This window comes from Acomys russatus, chromosome 7 (genome assembly GCF_903995435.1).
Source record: "Acomys russatus chromosome 7, mAcoRus1.1, whole genome shotgun sequence".
Lineage (NCBI taxonomy): Eukaryota > Metazoa > Chordata > Mammalia > Rodentia > Muridae > Acomys > Acomys russatus.
The window spans coordinates 32,805,124-32,812,334 of record NC_067143.1 but is presented as its reverse complement, the minus strand read 5'-3'; the positions used below and the strand labels follow the sequence as shown (position 1 = coordinate 32,812,334).

General features: G+C 39.6%; 1 non-coding gene across 1 annotated transcript; it reads left to right on the top strand.

Moving 5' to 3' along the window:
- Positions 1-2,530: 2,530 nt before the first annotated feature.
- LOC127192581 (U1 spliceosomal RNA) lies at positions 2,531-2,694 on the top strand. The gene has a single exon (XR_007831044.1). It is a non-coding gene; the product is annotated as a U1 spliceosomal RNA (small nuclear RNA).
- Positions 2,695-7,211: the final 4,517 nt, after the last annotated feature.

Here is a 7,211-nt window from a genome sequence, read left to right as displayed (position 1 = left end):
TGCAAAATTTCACATTTGCCCCAATTACATTTGTTCCATTTACTTCAGTGTGTTTGGCCCAGAATCCCAGGCTCTTAACTTCTTTTTGAATTATAATCCCATAGTTGAAAACATTAACTCCTGTGCACCACAATATTTCATTGATTGCATATGAGCCGGTTAAATAAAGCTCTTTCAGAATATTGCCCGACCTGCTCCCTTTCTGACCCTGGTGCTGATCAGCCTGATTCCTCCCCTCAGTCTGGTCCTTACTGCCTGCACTCCCAAATCTATTAGCTCTTTGTTTACAATCCCATTGTTGCTACCTTTTAGAAATTATAAAATTATGCATCTGGGTCTCCAGGCCTTTATCTTCCTGACTATTTTTACTGTCTCAGATCTCCAAGATGGAAACATCTTATCTGCAAGTGCTTTTTACCTTGTGTGATGAAGATTTTGTCAATTAATTTTCAGTTGCCCAATATTAAATGTAATCTTATAGTTGGCAAATGCTCCCATTGTATATCTCATGGGTAGCATATGTTACCACATTCCCCATGGTGGAAGTTCATCACGATGCAAGTCAAAGGTGAGTGGTTGATACTCTTAATGCCTCATGTCAGCCTGCCTAAGGACACATGGCCTAGGCTTCCTCAATCAAATCCTCTTGTCTAGGACTTTTTTGATAAAGTGATATAAACATGAAGTCACCCACATTTTGGGTGAACTCATAGAGTCTGGGGTAGTTTTTTGGAGCCACAGCTTATCTTTAGCTTGAAGGCTGTCATAATACATGCTTCTGCCATAACTCAGTTGTTCTGCTTTCCACCTGTTGCCCCTGAATAGTCCCATGGGCCTTATGTCTTTCCAGTCCTCATTCAGGTTTATGAACCGTCCTATATTTCTAGTAAATTCAGCCTTTAATTAAGATAGTTTAGTTGTTAGCTTCTATTTGCGACAAGGAACTCCAAGAAAATATCACTGAAGCTATCTCTATTACCAAGAAACTTATTTTCAAGGATATTTCTTTCCAAAGAGAGTTCTGCGCACAACACATTGCTTGTGTGTGGGTTCACTCATATCCGTTGAAATATGTTCCAAGCCCCCCCATAGAGTACTTGAAACCATAAATAATATCACATTCACCATCTGTAATGTTTTCACCTACACATAAATGGCTACACTAAAATGGAATTTAAAAATTATGCTCAATAAAGTTAAAAAACTTATAATTAATAAAACAGAACAATTACGGCAGTATTCTGAAAACAAAGCTATGTGAATGTCTGTTCTCATAAAATATCTTACTTTACTGTACCTATTCCTCATCCTCTGTGATGGTGAGAGATGATACAGGCCACAGAATGAGTTGAAGTGACATAGACGATGCAGGCATTGTGGTAGACCTGACGACGTGATAAGAAGAGGGTTATCTGCTCCGCTTGATCCCAAATGGTGAGGCTATGTCAGTGTTGATGGTCTAATATTGCACCCTGGTTGATGAAGGATAACTCACTGGGGAACATGACATCACAGGTAAGAGGGGGAGGGTGTCTATTTTGACAGGGAAAGGGTGATAGAGTCTTAATCCAGAACAAGGAGGCAGTGACACTTGTGGTCTTTAGGAAGGGAGTGACTTAGTAAAAGAACCAGACAGGATAAAAAGGTTGTTGACTCAAAGTTGAGCCTATGGGATGGAGAGAGAGAGAGGCAGGGGGTGGGGTGAGGATCAAAGGAGGACCCAGAAAGATTAAGAACAAGCAAAGAAATGCAGAATGGGTTGCCAGGAAGAGACCATGGCTGATGAAGCTTGCAGTTTAGGTTTGCCCCTCTCCATTGTCTGCATGTACAGCAAAAATACAATTACAGATACAAAATCAGAAATAAAATACATTTCTCATCATATGTATACAATGAACATAACACTTCAAGTCAGTGCTAGAAAAAGAACAAAGAGAGAGCACAGGGAAACTTCAGGCATCTGTATACACACCGTATTTCAGGTATTTAGCTTGGCATTGTGTTCTGTTTTATAGAATTATGAAATACATCCAAAATCAAGATAGAAATAAATTCCTTATTTCACAAAGGAAAGTAAAACAAATGAGCCTTAAATTATACTGCATGCATAGCATTTTGACACAACTACAGATACTAAAATTACTTCAACTGGATTTGAAATGCTACATGCAAAATACACAGTGAAAATGCCTAAACCATAAAACAAAAGAAGAATCACCAAACTTAAAAATGTTTCCAGAATCACATTGCTAGTGATCACTCTGTCACTCTGCAGCATTGTCCACACACACACACACACACACACACACACACACACACACAGACACACACACATACACACACACACACACAGACACACACACTTTACACAGTAAGACAAAGCATGTGGAGTACTTGATCATAAGGAAGCCAAGGGAGGCAGCAATAACTAGCAATGACTTGCCAAGACAGCAAGACAGATGGGGAGTGGAGACAGATGGAAGACTCTATTAAAATAGTGTACACTTTGTGAATAAATAATAGACTTCTGATACTTGTTTGGCAGGGGAGATATCATGATCACAAAGGTGGCTCTCTCAGGACAAGGCTTATCCTTTGCATTCCTGATATTCTGACCCACGCAATATCCCCAAACTCGGGAAACTCAACTGCTTACTTTTGTGTAGTGGGGGACTGCTTTCACATTCTTCCCTATTAAAAATAGACTTCTCCCTCTAGGAATATGTAGTACTTGCAGTTTTCTACCCCCCCCTCGGACAAGTACAAGTAAAAGTCTTGGACACTGTATTTATAACATGAGATGCTGAATGGTGAAGAGGTGATAAATATTGGGACAGAGAGAACAGAGAAAACATTTGGTGAGCTCCCTGAGATTTCCTTGTGCCTCACAGGTAGTGGGTCTGGAACAGGATAATGGTAAGTTTAAAGGGGCAGAGCACAGGTCCCTTCAAAATTCTGCCCTCTGTGCACATCCTAACAAACAGGAAATGAGCATCTAAGCAATATGAAACTTTCTAGACAATAGACATCACATTCTAGCCAAAAGCCACAGAACAAGTATGTCCTCACACTCTCCTATTCCAGCAAAGGTACAGTGGGAAACCTAGACTTGCTCTGTCCTAATCGCTCTGCTGATTGGAAGGACAGCAGAGAAAACTCAATGAAAACAGAAACAACAGCATGAAGGACAACCCACCCCCTGGTAAGATGAGTGAAAAGGCTACAGATAACCAGGTTTCTACTCTACTGAGGTGATGTTGCAAGTCCTATTTGTACTCAGTGGGGCCCTGTCAGAGGAGGCACCATGGAGATTCTGGGTGCCAGAACCCTTAGGATCAGCAACATCATGGTAGTATGCCAGAACACCCAAATATTCCTGCCAGTAATCCCTAAGAGCAAAATGGGGAGCCTAGACGTGCATGGGGGTAATGAAGGACAGAGAGAAAAATAAATCCTAAACATAATGAGTAGTGTGTTTCAGGGACCTGTAGCTTCTGTCAACTGTGTCCACCATCCCATGGTTTTAGAATAACTTTTCAATAAATTGTGCTGAGGTAATTTTAACAGCCAGAGACACAAGAGAAGATAAAAAGCAGAAAGATGATGGCGAGAGTGCAGAGAAACTGCTTTCTTCACATATGGCTGTTGGAAATGAAAAATGGCGTAACTACCCTGAAACCTGCCTGGAAATTTCTGTAAAATTGAACGTGTAACAACTGCACGAATCAGCAATTGTGTTCCTGAACATATATCCTAAGTAATTGAGAACTTTCTTCACACAGCACTCTCTATACAAATCTTCACAGAACCTCTTCTAAGAATATTCCCCAACTAGAAGCAACCCAGATGTCCTTCTAAAGCTTTTATACAAACTCTTCCACACCATCTGACATTACTTGGCAGTGGAAAGTAATGATCTACTAATATAGGTCAGATTATAGAGTAGTGTGCTACTTCATGATTCTATTACATAACTAGATGGATGTCTGCCAGTCGTATCAGCCAGCTTTCCCTGGCTGTGCATATGTTGGCTCACATTTTCAGAGGGTTCAGTTTCTTGCCTCCATTGCTTTGTTCCCATGGTCATACATTAGTAGGCCATGGCAAGAATAGGTGGTAGAAGTTTGTTTCCTTCCAGGTGGCCAAGAAACAGAGATGAAGGGGATAAGGCCCCAAGTGAGACTAAAAAAAAAAAAAAAGACAAGGTCTCTCCTTAGACCCGAGGCTCACTGATTAGAGAAGACTAGTTGTCCAGGGAGCCCTACTAATCTTTCTGTCTCCACGTCTCCAGCTTCCTACCATGCCTGGCTTTTGGGGCATCCATATTCAGATCCTTATGTTTTCTTACCTAGGACTTTACCCTCAGAATTATTGCCCCTCCCCCAACATCACCACTTGAAGCTTAATGAATTAGTGCTGGAGTGCTGTGTTTCTTGATATGAGCTGAAAGCATGGATAAAAAGCTGACGGGACAATTCATAATGGAGCAGAGTGATAACTTAATCTTCATATTAAGGAAAATCAGACATGAGTCTACTAAGGAAAGTACATTTCATCATCTATACTCTTCTAAAAGCTTAAACCAGAATCAAGAGTCTTACTGTTGTTGGCAGATTATGGAGTTGGGGGGAGTGGACAACAAACAAGACACACATAAAAAGAGCTACAGTGTAGGATACTCTACAGCACTAACAAACATATTGTTTTAATTAAGAAAAATTTTATAAAAATGAAAAGGAATCCAGGCTATAATCCCTTAGTGGGCATGGGAAAAATGCAATTCGTGGACTTTGTTTGAATACTGGATTTCAAAGGAAAGTGATAAAAACACAAATTATAAGACAATGGAGTAGATTTTAGATAATTGATGACATTCAGGATCTGCTATACTTTTTAGATATGAAAACAATAATATTGTTATGCTTTTAACAAGACCCTAATTTTCAAAGATACATATTGAATTCTTTAAGATTTGTATTTGCTTCTCACTAGTACAAATGATACAGAGAAAAGTAAGCCTACAACCTTCCACTGGTCACTTTAGCACGCCAATTGATGCCATTCTTGTTCAAGTTGTTGTTCAGGGGCTTGTGCTGATGAGACTTTATGGATATAGCTTCTGACGTTCTTAGGAGACAGAATCTCACAGTATTTTTTGAGCATCAGTTTGTTCTGATTGGAGCATTTCCCAGCTACACCCGCATGGGTGTGGAGCGCACCTGCTTGCTCTCTCCTTGCTCACATACATTCTTGTAGATGTTTCAATCCTTAGATTTCAGCAATCTGAGCTTGTCAGAGAACCCTCTCTGAACCACTTCATACCTGAACAGTATTTCTTCCCTTGCCATATAATAGTCAAATTGTAGCGTCAAAATTTCACTTCTTGTAATACCTATCTAATTTTAGCCATATGCTCTCTTGCACTCCTGCATATGGCAGGCTTCATCTCATTTCCTTGAGCTCTATGATGCTTGTAACCCAGGACAAGTAACTTAATACCTGCTGAGTATGCACTATGTGACTTTGAGTACTCACTATGTACCTGGAACCGATAGACTCCTCACATGTATCACCTTACATTTAGTTTTAGAAATTGTTATAAGAACCAATGCATGCACCTGTTTCTCCTTTTTTTGTTTGTTTGTTTGTTTAACGCAAAAAGAAACTGTAGAACAGCAGTAAATGTATATAAGTCAGGAAGTTGAATCAGACCCAAATTCAAATCTCTGCTCCATCACGTGATAGTCTTGTAACTTTCTTTTTGAATCTTATCTTTATCACCTGGGTCTTCCTTCATTTATGCCATTCATTCTTTTTGACTCTGAGAAAACAAGATAGAAGCTTACAAGATAGCCTGCTTATATCAGAATTTGGATGCTAGTGGCTCTTGGAGAGTTGAAATTCCTCTTTCATTTTTATTCCTATTTGATAGTGTACATTAAAGAGAACCTGGCCATATCACTGGAGTGTGTAGGCACAGAGAATGTTTGAGTAGTCTGTATATCTCTGATGTAATCTGCATATATTTCCATGTGTCTACTATCACCACTGCTTACATGTGAGCATCACTGAAACTCTGTAGTGGGACAAGTTCTGGATTCTGAACATCCCAGTTCAATGATTAGTATGTACAGTTTTGGGGCACATGTTTTTGCCAGATGCAGCTCCCAATACCTTTAATTGATGATCCTTTTCAACTGCACAACAACTTATTAGAGGTAAAGGATAGAATGCATAATGTGACTAAGGAATGCTACCAATACTACACAGCAAAGTAGCAATAAGGCTAAGAATGCTATCACTCCAATTCATTCATCCAAGTCAGTTCACCCCTTAATATAGTTCTCCATGAATCTGCAGGATCTCTTAGATCCCCTGTGCCTGGGTCTGGACTCTTCATCATTTGTTATATAATGGATAAGATCCAAACATATTGCCTACCTAGCATTTTAGTTGTGGTTTCCTATGTTTGGTGATTGTGCTATAACAATTTTTAGTTTTAAGAAGGAATAACTGATAAAATTTTGATGTTGGTCAGAATCAATGGCTACTCCATGTCTAATGAATGGATATTTCAAGTTGGGAAAATAGTTCAAAGTTTCAAACTACTTAGGCAGCATGGGTTATAATTTTTGGCTTGATTTATCTGTGGTCCAAACGGCATTCAGTCTATGGTTTTAGCATCAAACATACCATGGAGAAGAAGCTAGGGATGCTACTTCTCTTTGGATTTCCCATGTTTGCTGCAGCTGCTGGGAGGCACAAGCCATTGATACTGAACGGGTAAAAGTGGACTTCTATAGCTGAGCTCAGAAGGCTGCCTGTTTGCTTTGTTTTATGATGTGCAGTTCCAATGGATCATAAGATTCATTTGACTCAGATGGTGTGCTGTACAGATATAGGTCTCTAGCTCCTGCAGCTGATGTAAAATTCTGAAACCCATGCACTTCCCAGTGGAATCAGGGCTATGTCACAGTATCCTTTCCTGTCTTATGCTCCTCCAGTGCTATGGTAAACTTGGCAGGATGAGCAGCCTGATGGAGCCAATCTGTTCATTATCTATCCGAGACAATTAAAACTAAGTCTAATATTAGTGGTTGTGTATGGATGGTCATATGTAAGTAGGGGTCTTTTTTGTTTTGTTTTATTTAAGTTTTATAGCAGGTATTGTACATATTTTGAGAATTATGAGAGAGAGAGAGAGAGAGAGA